Here is a 16,944-nt window from a genome sequence, read left to right as displayed (position 1 = left end):
AAGGTCTAAGGTATTATTGATACAATTAAAACATCTCAGAGATGAGGAATTGCACAGGAAATAGGAATAACTCTCTCCACTTTATTCAGACGCTGACATTGACTCTGACAGTCATGATGCTAAAAAAAATTTTTTTTGTGCCATTGATGTTAACTTTATACTATAAACAGATTTATTTATTTATTTTATCTGTCACCTTGCATCCTGGGACGTTTTCAACACGGCGTAATACATCTTGATGACTGTGACTGTGATGGCGAAGCCGCCAATGTTGTTGAGTGATGAGAAGAATGGTGCGATATGAAAATGTGTTGCCCATCTTTTTATGCGTGACTGCATCCTGTTTAAGTGTACTGAGCATCACCGAACGTTTTTTTTTAGGTGGCTTAAAGTTGATGTGCAGAAACTTCCCTCCCCAGCCTTCTGCTGGACCACCTGCTGGGCACTGCCATGATTGCACAGTGAGATTGCTGTGCTAGATTACTGTGACCCGGCAGACTCCCTCCAGATGGATACACAAATACACACACACGCTCGTACTGCACTACACTAACACCTGGCATTACTGTATATTTAAATACACTACAGTATATTGGAGATAGCAACGTGTGTTGATTACACATTTTGAAATACACATGCATTACATGTCAGCCATGGTGACAATTGCTCAAAATGTAAAATAGTAGTTCATTAGGTGGAGCTTAATAGATGACAGATGCGCCTAATTAAATGAAATCGTGCGTATTCTTAAGACCATAGAACTATCATTAGTATATGCACCTGCAATGTCTAATTGAAGCTCAATTTACAAGAAAATGGTAGAATAGCTTTAAGAGTTCAAAATAAGCTACATGATGCAAAAAAAAAGAAAAGAAAAGAAAATTACTTTTTTTGCAGCTGGTGAAAACAAACCACAGCAGATCTGATCAAACAGGGACAGTCCTGGAATGGGAATTGCAGCACGAGGGAAGATAAAATGAATTGATGAGATGAAGAAATGTCCGGCAGATAGAATGTGGAGTCAGCAGCTCTGCCACACGCATGCAAAGATTGGGCCATACAAAGCATTCTATATGTTAAAGTTTGATAACGCAAGATTTCAACTGCTCATTATATATATATATATTTATTTATTTATTTATTTGATCTGTTTCGATACATATGAAGCAATCAAAACTATTTTATTTATTTTAAAAAAATTGGTAGGATTTGAATGTACCAAATGCAACTGTACATTCTGGTATAGTCTCAATTATCCTCCACCTACTTTACTTTCGTTCTTCTCTGTCTTTTTAAGAGTCCCTGTCCCTACAATGGCGATTGGCAACTTTGACTTCGCTGTCATTTGACCACTATCAGGTAAAAAAAAGTTTGGATATTGGACTGATGGACCCGCGAAAGGTCTAATAAAGCTATTGTTGGAAAATAAAGAGTTGGAGCTGCAATGTATCAGCCAAAGAAGCCCCAATGTCAGAACTATGACATTCTAAATGTGATGTTCTAACCACATGACCACCAAGTGTTACCTTTTAATACAGCTCTTGTATTGGATCTGATTATCTCGAGCAGGTGTCGTGACCCCTGAGTCAATGTTGTTGTTGGTTCCTTCAAACTATTACTACATTTTTTTGTGCTACTGAACTGGGCAGCCATGAGCAGAAAACATTAGAATATTCTAATGAAACACATCAGTGCCTATTCGATGAAGTGAAGAGGAAGAGTGTAACAGAGGAGGAGGTAAACTGACATGACACGCATCACTTTGCATCACGCTTGATGGACTGTCATTACGCTTCACATCCAACTTCACGTCTCTTTATACCAGACTGTGGACGTCACATGATATCAGTAAAACTGCGATGGTAACTTAAGGCTCTTTACACCCCCCTTCCCCCCCATCGTCTACCCCTTAACCCCCCCCCCCCCTCCCCCCATGCCCCACGACATCACCACCACCACCACCCATGTCCCTCCACTGCGTCTCCTCTCCTGTCATGTTTGCAGGAGCGAGAGCTGTGGAGGGTGGCACTCTGATGGCGTGAAGCCAGATGGCAGCCACAAGGCAGGCGGCGTGGCATCGAGAAATGAAGTGCGCGCACACACACGCCCGCACACAATCACCCGCTCGTGCTTTCGCTCCTTAATGAAGGGCTATGAATTATTCATCGCGCACACACAAACACACGTACGCTGCCTCTCGCAGGGCACATACACAGCTCCTGTCAGCAACAGAAGGCTCAGCGACTTCTCTCTATTTTATTATCATTTCTCCAGGCATTTTCCTTGCTTGTAAAGGAATACCAGGTGGTGCTCTCGCCCTCCTCCCAAACTACCAACCCCTCCTCCTACCACCAACCCATTTCCTTCTCGCACCCTATCTGACTGACTGAGTCATTGCCACCTTCTTCCAACTTCCCAATGACTCTTCTTCCTTGAACCGACGTCTTTGGGATGAACGATCGGAAATGCACACCATCCAAATGGATGTTGGAGGGCAGCCATCAGAAAGGTGACATTCCAAGGAGAATACTTAATGAGGAAACGCATTCCAGGACTGAGCTCCCTTTTCAGACCTGACACGTCTCAAGGATGCTTATTGTTGCATCAATTACTGCATTTGTCGTATGGTTGAACTCAACTATATTTATAAAGCACTTTAAAACAACACAACCCTTGCTACATGAAGTAACAATCAGTCATACGATGACAAAGAGGTAAAAATACAAAACAAAAAAACAAAAAAAAGAAACATCACAATAAATAATAAAAATTAAAATAAATTCATTAATCACACAAAATACAACAAACGCCATACAACACTCAAGCAAATATGATGTTTTCTTAAGATGGAACTCAGGGACAGCAAATTCAATGAAAACAGTAGGGGCCCCAAAACTGAACCCTGTGGAACACCATACGACAGCGGGACTGTCAATTGTCTAGTTTAGACTAGGGCTGGGTATCGATTCTAATTTCCTTTAATTCACACGAGTTCAGTTCAATTCGATTTTGATTCATTTCAATTCAATCACATTTTGTTTAATTAAGGAACAAGAATTATTCTTAAATATCAACGACATGATACAAAAAAAAAACTCCACATAGATTAAATTCCAAATAAAATTTTGCGGAGGCAGTAATTGGTTAAATTTAGATTTAGTTTATTAATGAAGTGACACGTGTTCTAATCACTTAAAGCTACTGGACGCAGATAATTTAATTTCGAATCACTACTGCCACATGTGGCCGAAAAATGAAACTGCAAATTTCTCTTCTTCACATAACGCGCACATGACGTCACATCCGCAGACAGAGGGTGGGAAATTCTAACCTGAATTTTCTGAAAACTATTGGCTAGAGGCTTGCAAAAAAAAGGCTATTGTAAAGATATTTTGGGCCGAATTGTTACAGAGCAACTTTAAGTGTTACACAAACATTGACATCAGCATCACATAATTCAAATTCAATCATTGTAAATATAAATAAATATTCTGAATTAATAAATCAGGTCTTTCATAAATGTAAGAAAATACTTTTAAATTCCTGTGAACAGTAAATGTCAAGAAAACTTTATGGATTTTTAGGAAAATCAATTCGATATCGCTTATTCGATAAAAAAAAAAATCTTAGTTCATGTCTTATCTCGGTACATTTAATTTGGATCCTTGTGTACAATTAGCCAGTCTGATCACATTCAAAGCGTGTCCTCAGAGCTGAGCAGTGTAAAGTGACTGTCACATTTATGATGGGTGGAAAGATGAAAAGCTGCCCTTGCTGTCAAGGAGGTTCAAGGTAACAAAAGAGATGTGAAGGGAAAGGAGGGTGGGTTTGGTGTTACATGGGGAGGACCAGAGCTCTCTAGGGAGAGATAAGGATAAGTGAGTCTGATAAAGTGTTCATGTATGAGAGGAGTGATGGAGGAGATATATATATATATATATATATATATATATATATATATATATATATATAATTTTAAAAAAGAACGAGGGAGGAGAGTGACGGGTGGAGAGGGACAGGTTCTGCTGCTCTGCTAAAGGTCACCAGCCTCCCCAGTGAGGTTGAGTGGTATTTGAACCTCACTACTGGTTGGTGCTATTGTATATTCTGCCCTCGTTCGTGTGTGTGTGTGTGTGTGTGTGCGCGCATTTGGCTGCAGACGCGGAATTTCAGACTGCATTAATTAAGAGCCCACAACTGAGAAGGTACTATAAACTGTACACCGATCATTCATCGCAACATTAGGAGCACATATAAACACACTGCAGTATACTATTACGCAAGATATTAACTAATTTACTGCCATTGACAGCAATAGACGTCAAAAATTTATTTGAACTGAATTAGTTTAACTTTTTTTTCCCATTTTTGTTAACAAGAGTATGAAAGCCTAGAATTAGTTTTTTGTACATTTAGAACAGATATAAAATTTGTGATTAATCTTGAGTTAACTAGTGAAGTCATGCGATTAATTACGATTACAAATTTGAATCACCTGATACCCCTAATTTTAATAATCTTTTCTTTAATTTGTTTAAAAAAAAATTATAATCTTTTTTTTTTCATCAGGCGATTACAATTTTTAATCGTAATTAATCGCATGACTGCACTAGTTAACTCATGATTAATCACAAATTTTATATCTGTTCAAATACAATTTTTAAAAAAGTCTAGTTATTCATACTCTTGTTAACAAAAGTGGGAAAAAATGTTAAACTAATAAAAATAGTTCAAATGAATTTTTGACGTCTATAGCCGTCGATGGCAGTGAATGAGTGAAGATTAAGATTATTTGACTGCCTCTGAAGAGTACTGTCAAGTATTAATTTAAGTAAGCCTGTATTATATTATGTACTTATTCGGATTGTAGTTTGCAATGTTGAAGAACTTTGCTTTTTCACCGTGATAGCTGATATTTTGTAGTTTGTCCTTGTTGTGAGGAAGATCAAACTCTTGTATTTTGTCATAATGTTTCATTTGTGGTTTATCGCATGACCAATTGGAAGCTGAATACACACAATTTATAATTGTAGTTAACGAAAACTAACAAATTCTAACATTGGAAAAAATATTTTCTTCACGAAATAAAATAAATGTGTGAGTACTTAAACCAATCTATAACGAACTGAAATCTTATATTTATAAAACTAAATTAAACTAACAATAAACATAGCGTAAATATCCGAAATTACCCTACATGAGATTTGCGGTTCTTTTGTATGTCTCTATAAACCGTTGTTTGCGATTTGTAGTTTATTTTTACATTAGTAACATTCAACTAATACTTTATTTATATAAAAACTAGACTAAAAAGAAGCATAGTTGGGAAAAATAAATAAATAAACTTAAAAAAATAAAATAAAATAAAACCTGGTCTAAAAACGACTTGAAAGTGGATGATTTTAAAAATCTAAATGAAATACTACTTTCATGATCTGTGTTTGGTTTTGGTTGGTCCTTGTGTCTCCCTTCCTCATTGTCTCATCAAGTTCTATCATGTCCACCTGTGCTTGTCATCCCGCAGGTTTCTCTCGTTATCTCGTTATTAGTATGTGTATTTAGGCCCTGTTCACACGGCAGCAAAGCCGGCTTCGTTCCTCAAAAGAATCTTTTCGCCGCTTTGTTGTTTATTTACATAACTTATTCTGAGCATGAACTATGATGAAAAATCCCAAACTATTATAACCCTACTTAGAATACAATGACACAACAATGGTCATGATAAATGAGAGATACAATAGTTGTGATACTTAACTTTTTATTTACTTCCCTAAAGTTTGCTACAATTACAAAACATTCTAATACATCAAGTCTACCAAGTAGAAAAATCTGTGAAGATTTTTCATTAATTGCTTTTGATGCCTCTAAATAGTTCTTATTCAAGAAGGCTGTCCGCCAAAGAAATGAACAATATCAACAAAAGCTATTAAATAAAATGTTGCATCACACAAAAAGGCAAAAAAAAAAGTTTTGTGTATTATCTATGCCGCTCTACCCGGTGTGATTTTTGTGCAAGATGTTGTCATTGTTCTCGCTTCTTTATTTCTGTCAAAGTGAGTGTGACTAATTTCTGGAGACGTCAAGATGGAGGCTTATGTGAGCGAGCATACGGGGTGGGGTGGGGTGGTGGGGGGGGGGGTGCGTGTGTGTGAAGCTGCAGGAGGCACTACAAATGAGGTTTAAAGTCCAGAGTGATGTTGATGGAGTGAGACAAGGAGGGAGGGCAGAGGAGGCTACGGTCCTTATCACCTGGGCCTCGCTCCTGCGCACATGACTCGCCAGCCGACACTCGTTCCATTACCCCGTCAGTCGATAGATCTTTGGTGTGATTGGTTACGATTGAGTCCTCAAGAGGAGCAGAAAGACGGAAAACGCGTAATGAGAGCAAATATGGTGGATTGAGTGCGTGCGTATAACAGAAAAACAATCTTGCGTACATTAATTGGAGATTATTTTTGTTGCTATATCTCTTATTGGTTAAAATATCTATTAAATAGTAATTGTAACATAATATAAGTTTGTATAAAGTGCATAGGGCAAAGATGTTCAAATAACATTTCTGAAACCTTAACTTGGTCCGAGTCAACCATTTAAAGATAACCGGCATTGAGGTTTTTAGAAGCATTCTATGAAATATTTTCAATCATTTTGGCAGTTTTGAGATTAGACTTTTGTCAAAATCTCAGCTCAACTCAACTTTATTTATATAGCTAATGATTTATTTAAATATTCTTTGGTGAGTAAATGTCTGTTTTAAAGAAATAAACTTGCCAAAATCGCTCGTATTAATGACAGAAAATGTGGTAACGTACATTATTATGAACTCTTTCATTATTGATATACTCTATATATTTACAGTATATGTCACAGGCGTCAAACTCAAGGCCTGGGGGCCAGTTTCAGACCCGCAGCAGTATATTAAATCTTGTGCATGTTTCGTGCAGATTTTCTTCACTATCGACAACACTGAGATACAAAATATTGAAAGCATTTTTTTGCTCGCAATTCCCCTTCGTACTAAAATAAAAATAGCTGAAGAAACAATTATTTACTGGCTTCTAATTTCCAAAACTAGCTATCCATGAATTTGTGTATATGTGAAAATATAAGGTGACTTACACGAGTTCACAACATAACCATAACTACAATGTGTCTGGTGACAAAAATATATTTATTTATGTTTTTTTTTTACAAAAAAATATATATGTATATGATATATCACATGTAAAATTGGCGGTTCAACAAAGTCTCACAAAAATGCAGGATATTAAACAAAAATGTCAATTTTGGTGCTGCGATTATTTAACAGCTTGAGAACATTTTAAAAATGTGGTTGATGATTAGTCTGTCACAGGCGAGTAGCGCCGTCCTTCTAAAGGCTTCATTTAAGTAAAAGACGGGATTTACTCTCAACATCAATAGTAATGACTGAGAGAGTTCAGCCTGCTTTGTTAAAATGATTTTTAAATAAACTTATTTGCAAGTCTGGGACTAAACTCCTTTTTTTCCTCACGTACGTTGTACAAAAAGCACTTTCGGTTTTAAAGTGCCTGATTCCTCTACATTAACATAAATAACAAATCTCCCTTTTGTATTTTAATCGCTACTGGAAATGGAAGCGTCGTTTACAAGTTCATTTCCTCAACAGAATGTGAGCTAGGCCTCACGCTGGGCGGGAAATGTTTCATTTAGCATCAGGGGACATGGGCCAAAACAAAACAAGAGTTTTTTGGGATTTATCAGCCTTATTTCGAATTACATCAAAGTCATGTCCGTCCAACATGTGATGTTGCTTTAAGCTGCTGGTTGCACAGCTAAAGACCTTGCAAGGGGTCGGGGCCTTCCTCCCTGTCTGTCCTAAATGGCTATGTAATTGCAGGGCTGCCGCTTGCGAGCCCCTGCTGTGAAGAGATGAAAGCTTGACTGGCTCAATCATGACCCCTTGATCCTGCCTCTCATTGTGTCCTTTTTTCATGAGCTTTCTGTCTTTCTTCTCCTCCCTGTTGCCTCTTAACTCGGCTGTCACTCAATCCATCTCGGCGTGTCACTCCCAAACAAACACTGTAAAAACACTTACACAAACTGTATATACATTTCACTCGGAGGTAAATACTCCAATGTCGACCCAGCAGGGGGAACGATGGACACGTGCGTTGCTGTGGCTACCCTGGCCAGCTTTTGTCAATGCTGGTACATGAGGATGCTCAACAGGGTCCATCTTAAAACCTCAACAGTGATGTGGAAATCAGGAGCTGATACTGAATGTTTTCCCCCGTCTAGTAAATACAGGATTTACTCAACGGGGAAAAAAACTCTTTAGAAATATTGGTGAGAATTGAGACAAATCTCTACCCTTAGTATTTTTGGTCTATGAGACGAAGTGACATCAGAACCACAGTTGTGATTTTTCCAGCTCATACAGTACATTTGAGTAAGCCTAATGTGTTAACTCATTCATTGCCATTGACGGCTATAGACGTCAAAAATGTATTTGAACTATTTCTATTGGTTTAACATTTTTCCACTTTTGTTAACAAGAGTATGAAAACCTAGAAAAAAAATATTGTACATTTAGAACAGATATAAAATTTGTGATTAATCGTGAGTTAACTAGTGAAGTTATGCGATGTTAAATGTTAATCACCTGATGCGATTTATTAATTTTTTTAAAGAAAAGATTATTAAAAATTAGGGGGTCAGGCGATTAAATTTTTTAATCATAATTAATTACATGACTTGACTAGTTAACTCACGATTAATCACAAATGTTATATCTGCTTAATACAATTAAAAAATTCTTAATTATTATAAAATTCTTGTTAACAAAAGTGGGAAAAAAATGTTTAACTAATAGAAATAGATGAATGAATGACGTCTATAGCCGTCAATGGCAGTGAATGAGTTAAAAAGGGATCAGTATGAACTGGAACTGTGTTGGGCTGTCAGTATCAAAGCGTGCGCAGTAATTGTCGCCTTTTAAACTGCCTTTGAAAAGTAATCCAATGGCTATATGGAGCCAGCATTTATGGAGCACTTGCTTAGCGGCTAGCTGCTAGCCGGTAATATTGCTAGCTGCTACTGCCGGAGCCACTGCTAAAGGCTAGCAATACAATAATATGTACAATGTCAGCGTAATAAAGTAGTCTTTTCCTCCCTTTTAATGTCCTTAACTAGCGCTTGAATTTGTTTTCAGCACAACAATGTGTTGTTGACGTTGGTGGCAACAGTGTGTGATATATAAATGACCAAACTACAGTGACACAGGTAAACGAGTCAAGTTAGCCGCTAAGCCTAAGAATAGAAGGAACAAGACTAATTCTTGTTTTATCTCATTTTCTCCTTCTCATTTTTATTGTGGTGAAAGACACAGTTTCACAAACATAACACAACTCTCTCTGTGCGTCAAATTCAGGTCACTTCTTCATTGGCTATCGTTCCCATTTAAGTCACAGTAATGGAGCCCGTAGCTAAGCTGAACGCGGTGTTGATCACTCATATAAGGATTTGAGAGAGGAAATCATGAACAACTTCAAAATGTCCGATTGTCAGCCCAAAACCTTTTTTTTTTTTTTTTTTACAGATCGGGGAGAGAAAAAATCAATTTGAGCACACCCAATGTCAGAGGATTATCATTTAGGATAATCTTTCAGAGACATCTGATAATCAGGCATTTTCTGGAACTGATCACGAGAGAGAAAATTCTCAAATTGGTTGAATTATCTTTATGTCTATAGTCGGTTTAAGATATGACAACATTATGCCATTGCACTATAGTATGTATCCAACAACATGTATTATGTCACAAACAAAAATTACAGTTGTCATTTGAAGATGTTCACAACCAGATGAATGAACAGATGCTTCAAAAGACATATGACGCTTTGTGAGATTATATTCTCTCTTTTAGCAGTCGCTGCCATGACATTGCCTTAATGTTGTGCTTTTCACTTCAAAGTTCCTAGGGTTTTCAAAGAAATTAATATTCATGTGTGCAGCTTGGCTTTACAGCAGCTGTTGACATAATTACAGAGGGGGGAAAGTGTGAAATTAATTTTAAATCTAATGTAAATTATAGTGATTGGCAGAGCTGCGCTAATCGTCATGTACAAAGAAAATATGCACGCCTCAAGCTTTTTCATATGCGAGAGGAGCTGCACTGATAAACAAAGCATCGTTTAATAAACGAATACAGTTAGTTGCAGGTAAAACTCTGTGAAGCCTTTAGGTGGCTTTCTGCGTAAATTGGTCATGAACTGTGATCTATCTTCATCGAGTCACAACAAAAGACAAACACATTCTGCTCAAATTAATACTACACCAACAATTATATGTTTGTATTACAAAATGTAAACATTCAAATTCAGTCTATCATACTACCGACGTAACATCTGTGGCTAAAATTGTTTACACTGCTAATGCTAGCTTAGTATTGCTAGTTTTGCTATTTTGCTAAAGTTGGATAGCGTTTGCTGTGACTAATGCTAGGTTGATATTTCTAGTTTTGCTATTTTGCTAAAGCTGGATAGCGTTTGCTGTGACTAATGCTAGCTTAGTATTGCTAGTTTTGCCATTTTGCTAAAGCTGGATAGCGTTTGCTGTGACTAATGCTAGCTTGATATTTCTAGTTTTGCTATTTTGCTAAAGCTGGATAGCGTTTGCTGTGACTAATGCTATCTTAATATTGCTAGTTTTGCTATTTTGCTAAAGCTGGATTGCGTTTGCTGTGACTAATGCTATCTTAATATTGCTAGTTTTGCTATTTTGCTAAAGCTGGATAGCGTTTGCTGTGACTAATGCTATCTTAATATTGCTAGTTTTGCTATTTTGCTAAAGCTGGATTGCGTTTGCTGTGACTAATGCTATTTTAATATTACTAGTTTTGCTATTTTGCTAAAGTTGGATAGCGTTTGCTATGACTATTTATCACAAATACGCATCTCCATAATTATGTGTCATAATAAATGGTCTTTGAGAATCGTGTCGTTAGTGAGGGGTGCGTTTGGTCAGACCTGAGGTGGGCGCGTATTAGTGAACTGATGCTACATTCAAATTTTGCTCACGGGTTTAAAAATGCAAACTCCCTTTAATCTGAGAGTTTTTTGACTTGATTCATATGCGCCGCAGACCTTGACTTTTTCAAAAAATAATTTGGGTAAGATTCTGGATCCAGCCCTCTAAAGTCTGTGTCAACTCCATTCCAGCTTCTCATTGACTCGCCTAATACCCTTGGTGTTAAGTGTCTGTTTGTTTGAGATATGCTGTGAATATATAAAGGAAAAAGACTGAAGAATATGAGAGGGAAGAGCGAGAGAGATATATTTTCCTTACTTTATGTAAGTGTGTGTTTGCTAAAGGGAACATACAGTACATCTCTTGAGACGCACCGGTACAGTAGCTGACAGGCACGCAACCCTAAATTTGAACTTTGTTCACGTAATCCTATGTCTGGATGATGATGTTTTGGCTTGGCAATGGCAACTGCTTGTTTTACTGTAAAATCCTGAGAATAATACTCATTTTGGGGGAGTATTATACAGGGGGCTTAACAAGAAATGTCAAATCTTCACTTTGATTAGAGTATAAACAATTTGGATATTTAACCAGTACCTGGGCAGTGCCTATGGGAGATATAGAATAGAATAGAATCACTGATTTATAGCGCGTTTCATACGCAACCAATCTATATGCTTCATATACTGTACATCAATTAGGACTGTAACAAAATAAAAGATTATTAATACAAATTTTAAGGTTATTTAAATTTATATATTTGCACCTTTTTTTATTTTAAAATGCCTAATTTAATAAATCTTGTTTGGTCCAAAAGGAACTTACATAATTATAGTGTTGATTTCAATTATTACCAAAATAAACGTGATTATTATTTTTTCCATAATCAAACAACCCTAACATAATTAAATGTAAAACGTTTAAAAGCCGTTAGAGACTTAAAGGGGTGTAAATGGAAGAGTAACAAAATTGCAAAATTCTTGCTAAAATTACTAAAAGAGCCTATAGCGCAAAAACAGGATTTTTGAAAAATCTTTGGTATGGGAAAAGTGCATCGTTTCTAACCTGGATTGAAAAAGCATTTACACTTTATTGGTATGTTTTTAATATTTATTTTTATTATTATTATTTAAGTGCAGGGAAAAATAATGCTGGGTGGAGGGGAGGATATTACGGTAATTCAAATGCTTACCTTACTGCTATGTCAAAAGAGAGGCTATCGCATGAAAGTCCTAATGAAAATATACATTTATTGAGACAAACATACATATTACATATATCGAAAGGCTTGCCACTCCGCGCATCACGTGGGCATCTGGGGTATCCCGTGGTTGCCTCCACCCAAATTAAAACAAAGAGGGCCAAAAGATATTTTCCAATTCAGCAGATGTGAGTCATTTCATCTTGTGATTCAAATGAGTTTGGTGTTTTGTGTGAACAGATGTCCGTACCCCGCCTCCTTTATCAACATTAGCTGATTGGGTTTTAGCATGCAGCTTGCCGCGCCTCTGCCTCACAGGTACTAACACACTAATCTGCCTCTGCACAGCTGTGCAGCCCGGTGGAGGAGGGCGGAGTGGAGAAAGCAAGAGTAGGACGGGGAAAGGGCTGCGAGGGATGGAGAAAATGATGAGGAGGGAGGAAAGGGAGCGGGAGGGAGGGTTGAGAGATGGCGAGTGGCCTGGAGACAGGATGCAGATGAGACAGAGAGACAATTGGAGGAAAACAGATGCCAACAGAAAGAAGAAAATACACAATGGAAAAAAGTGAAGGAAAACAAATGAGAAAAGTGTGAATAGTAAAATGAAGTGTGCGGACAAAGCTTTTAGTCAATATGTCCATTACGTTTACAAGAACTGAAAATGGACACGTCTTCCCTTGCGGCTTTCAGAGTTTTCTACGTGTCTTTGGAACTCACCGTCAAATTTTTCACATGAGATTAGACATTGCTATTGGCCAGTCAGTCACACCAAAGAATGCAAAAAAATAATAATTCTCATCAGGGTTCGTTCAACATCGTAAACATTGGTCGGCAACCGTTTAAATTGTTGACTGACGTCTGGCGAATGTATTTACGACCTCGAATGAACACGGCCATCAGTGGACGGAAACGACGCTGAATGCGTGAAACCCGGAAGTCGGACGCCCGCGGCATCTACCCCCATAGCGCATGCGCGCAGCAGGTGCGCGAGTGTGTCACGCCGCAATTTGAATGCAGCTTTGTGCGCATTTTCTCAACTGAACTCAACTGTCGGATGTTTTTTTTTGCGTGGTGTGCTGCTGGTGAAGCCGCGCGTCTGTTTTTGTCTGCGTGGGTGCGTGCCACGTGGCGCCAAAGACCTCTGGCACGCTTGTTTACCCAGGCGTCATGCCATAACAACGGGACTCTTTCTGTCCGCGCACCTGTTTGCAGCCCCGACACCACAAGCAAAGTGCACAAAGAGCACCTCTGCACTCGTGAGGGGAGACGCGGGAGGGAGGGGGGGGGGGGGGTGAATTAGGGCTTCGGGAGGGGGGGTGGGTGGAGGAGGCAGGTGAAGTGTATATCGTGATACAAGAGGCGAGGGGTGATGAAAAGCAGGATGATGACGGTGAATCACACTTATGGAAGGTGGAAAGAAGAACCCAGAGTGATGTTACGTTTGTGAGGATGAAGGCCATAAAACAAAAGATATGTGAAAGGGTGCGCGTCCCGGTCCCGGTGACGTATGGCGCCCGGGTGCATTGCCCCTTTTGCGTCACTCTTCTCTTCTCCACCCCGGGAGCTGATCGGGTGCACTCAGCTTGTGAGCTCATTAAAAAAAAAGCAGCCATTATTCCCACATTTGCACGCATCACATGCAAAACTAATTTACTTGTAAGAAATTAAAAGTTCATTTTAATTGAGCTCGCACTGCAGTATGCAAATGAGGAGTACATAATGTACATTGATGCAGAGCCGACGACACAGTTGTATGGACGACACGCTGGAAATGGGATTAACCCTTTCGGGATAATGTTTAGAATATTGTAAACAAAGTCGCTGGAGACCAGCATGGATTTGTAATTCATTGAATGTGTGCATTTTCAAATGTTAGATGCTCTTTTATGAATATGTGCAGGGCCGGTCCGAGCCAATGTGGCGCCCTAGGTGGGATTACATTTGGTGCCCCCTCCATTGATGATTTACAAAATCGCTGGCGTCGGGCAAAAACCTCATGATGTGTGTGTGTGTGTGTGTGTACCCAATCTATACATAGAATACACACGGTATATACCCCAGGTAGACACCAGAGGTCATCGACAAAGACCGAGTTGGAACTTTAACTAAGATGGAACTGAGTGTGTTTTTGTCTCCCGAGAGTGTGTCAACCCAACCCGGAGCCGTGCGCTGACCTTCATGACCCGGCCTTGAGCTGTCAAATAGCCGATAACATGTCAATGCGTTTACTGGAGAGTTCCATCAGTGGAGAGGGGGGGTGACGAATTGTGTTGGGTGGGGGACGGTTGCAGGGAATGGTTAACATACAAAAGACTCAGATGCAGTTTCTTGCTATGATTGCTTTTTCTTTGGCTTGATTATATGTTTGTTTCCTTCTTCCCATTAAACAATTGGGCATTAAGAATATAAACTTGCGTTGAAAGCAGATTGACTCCAGAATGGCCATAAATGTACTTTATGTTTGTATATATATTTATATCTGTCATGAAAGTGAGTTTTTTTTTTTACCCGGTTACTATTGGTTAACTCATGGATCGTTGTGTTTCAATAATGATGTTGTCAGTTGCTGTGTCCCTTGTGATGATATTTGTAGTTGCTATGCAGTTGCTATGGCACTTATGATGATGTTGTATTAGCCAGTCTTAGTTTGTGTAGTCACTCTTATTTTTTGTTGTTGCTGTGCAGTTACTATGTCATATGTGTTTTTGGGCTGGCTTGTGGGTCATTGTATGAAGATGTCAGTTGCTACGCCCCTTGTGGTGATATTTGTAGTTACTATGCAGTTAGTATGCCACTTGTGGTGATGATGTAATAGCCACTCTTAGTTTCTCTAGTCACACTTTTTTGTGGTTGCTGTGCAGTTACTATGTCCCTTATGATGATGATGATGTATTAGCTACTATTAGTTTGCGTAGTCACACATATTTTGTAGCTAAAAAGCTAATTAGTTACGATGCTTCTTATGATGATGATGTATTAGGCAATCTTAGTTTGTCTAGTCACTCTTATTTTGTAGTTGCTATGCAGTTACTATGTCACTTAAGATGATAATGTTGTCAATTGCTATGCAGTTGCTATGGCCCTGTAGGCCTATATGTCACTCTCAAAAAATTGTACTGAATGACACTTTTGGCAGTTGGTTGAGCTTCCTTACAGCCAGCTCGAGATTTTTTAGTCAAGGTTTTTCCGTCAAGTGTTTTCTTTTAGGCTTGACGCATCCAGCGATGCTCTCTGTTGTTACTTTGTATTTTAAATATCTGCTTTCCAATATCCGTCTTGCCCGCATTTGGTTCCTTCACCTCACGTGACGCTCATCTTAAAGTTACTCTCGCAATGGTCTGAATAAAGTAATTTAAAAGTTGATGGCCTGTAGCTTTTCATGGCATCAGCATTTTCCATTACAATCGATTAGCTGTACAGAACCTTCTAGTCATGTCGTCCAATCTGAAGCTGAGTCAGCAGTGACGGCGCAGAATGTGCGATCCGTGCTCGCTTGCGTTCACCCCGCGATGACAGGTGAGCTTGGCGCGGCCCGACTGCTTGGCAAAGACGCTGGCGCTACAGAGCGGAATGAGAGGAGGGCACACTGTTAGCTGGCGTGTGCAGGCCCTTAATGAGCAAAGTGTTGATTTGGCGCAGATCCTAATAGGATCAAAGCTGTCATTTGGCTCCCCCAATGGCTGACAGGAGGCCAGGCCTGGCACGCCACCAAGAAGGAAGGGAAACGACATCACGCTCGCAAGCTACGTAGGCACACATAGTGACAGCCTCTTTGTTTTTTTTTTTTTGTTTTTTTTTTTTTGCCACTGCTTTTCACCGTCATTCCATAAAAACATGCAAATGATCTAATGAAGCTCGACCTCATTATTGAGCTGTATGACAGGAAGGAGATAGTCCTGACGGATGATCATTAATGTTTGTATGCGCAGTCAGTATGCGGGAAAAGCCTCAAGGCCGAAATGACTAACAAAGTAAAATCCCAGACAGTGAGGGCAATCGGAGCAATGAATGTAGATGATATTGTAATGCTCTAAGGAGCCTCTAAGCTGACTCGGGCTCATTGAGAAGAATGATTTATTGTGCAGGAGTAAGTGGGGTTTATTTTGGCTTGGGAGCGCCGCGTGCCCCCAGGGCTGATGATGGATGCGCACACACACTTGTGTTGTCATTTAGATGCACACCAACAACTTATATGTTAGCATGCTACAAAAATGTGTCCAAAGTAGTCAGAATTAGTGAGTTAATTTTGAGTTAATTTAAAGTTTAATGTCACTATTTTTTTTAAATGCACGTTTAATGAAAATAAAAATGAACTGGGCTGTCACCAATGTCTTACAAATATAATTATGCCATCTAGTGGCAGAAAAAAGACTCGTTTTTTTACAGTACAGTACATCTCAACTCAATTTTATGAGTTATTATGAAATTACTGGATCAATGACTAAAAGATGCAGCCACATTTCTATTAGTTGTTTCCCACTTTTATGTTGACAAGAGTATGAAAACTTGTACATTGTACATTTTATTGTACATTAGGAACAGATATAACCCTTAAAATTTACATATTAAAAAAATAAAATTTAGTTATAATACATATATTGATATAAAATTTGCGATTAATCGTGAGATAACTATTGAAGTCATGCGATTAACTACGATCATAAAAAATAATCACTTGACACCCCTAAAATTTATATTTAAAAAATTAAAATTTAGTTATTATACATATATTG

This window comes from Leptonotus elevatus, chromosome 3 (assembly GCF_054856555.1).
Source record: "Leptonotus elevatus isolate MCC_2025b chromosome 3, RoL_Lele_1.0, whole genome shotgun sequence".
Lineage (NCBI taxonomy): Eukaryota > Metazoa > Chordata > Actinopteri > Syngnathiformes > Syngnathidae > Leptonotus > Leptonotus elevatus.
Note: the sequence above shows the minus strand (reverse complement) of the source record.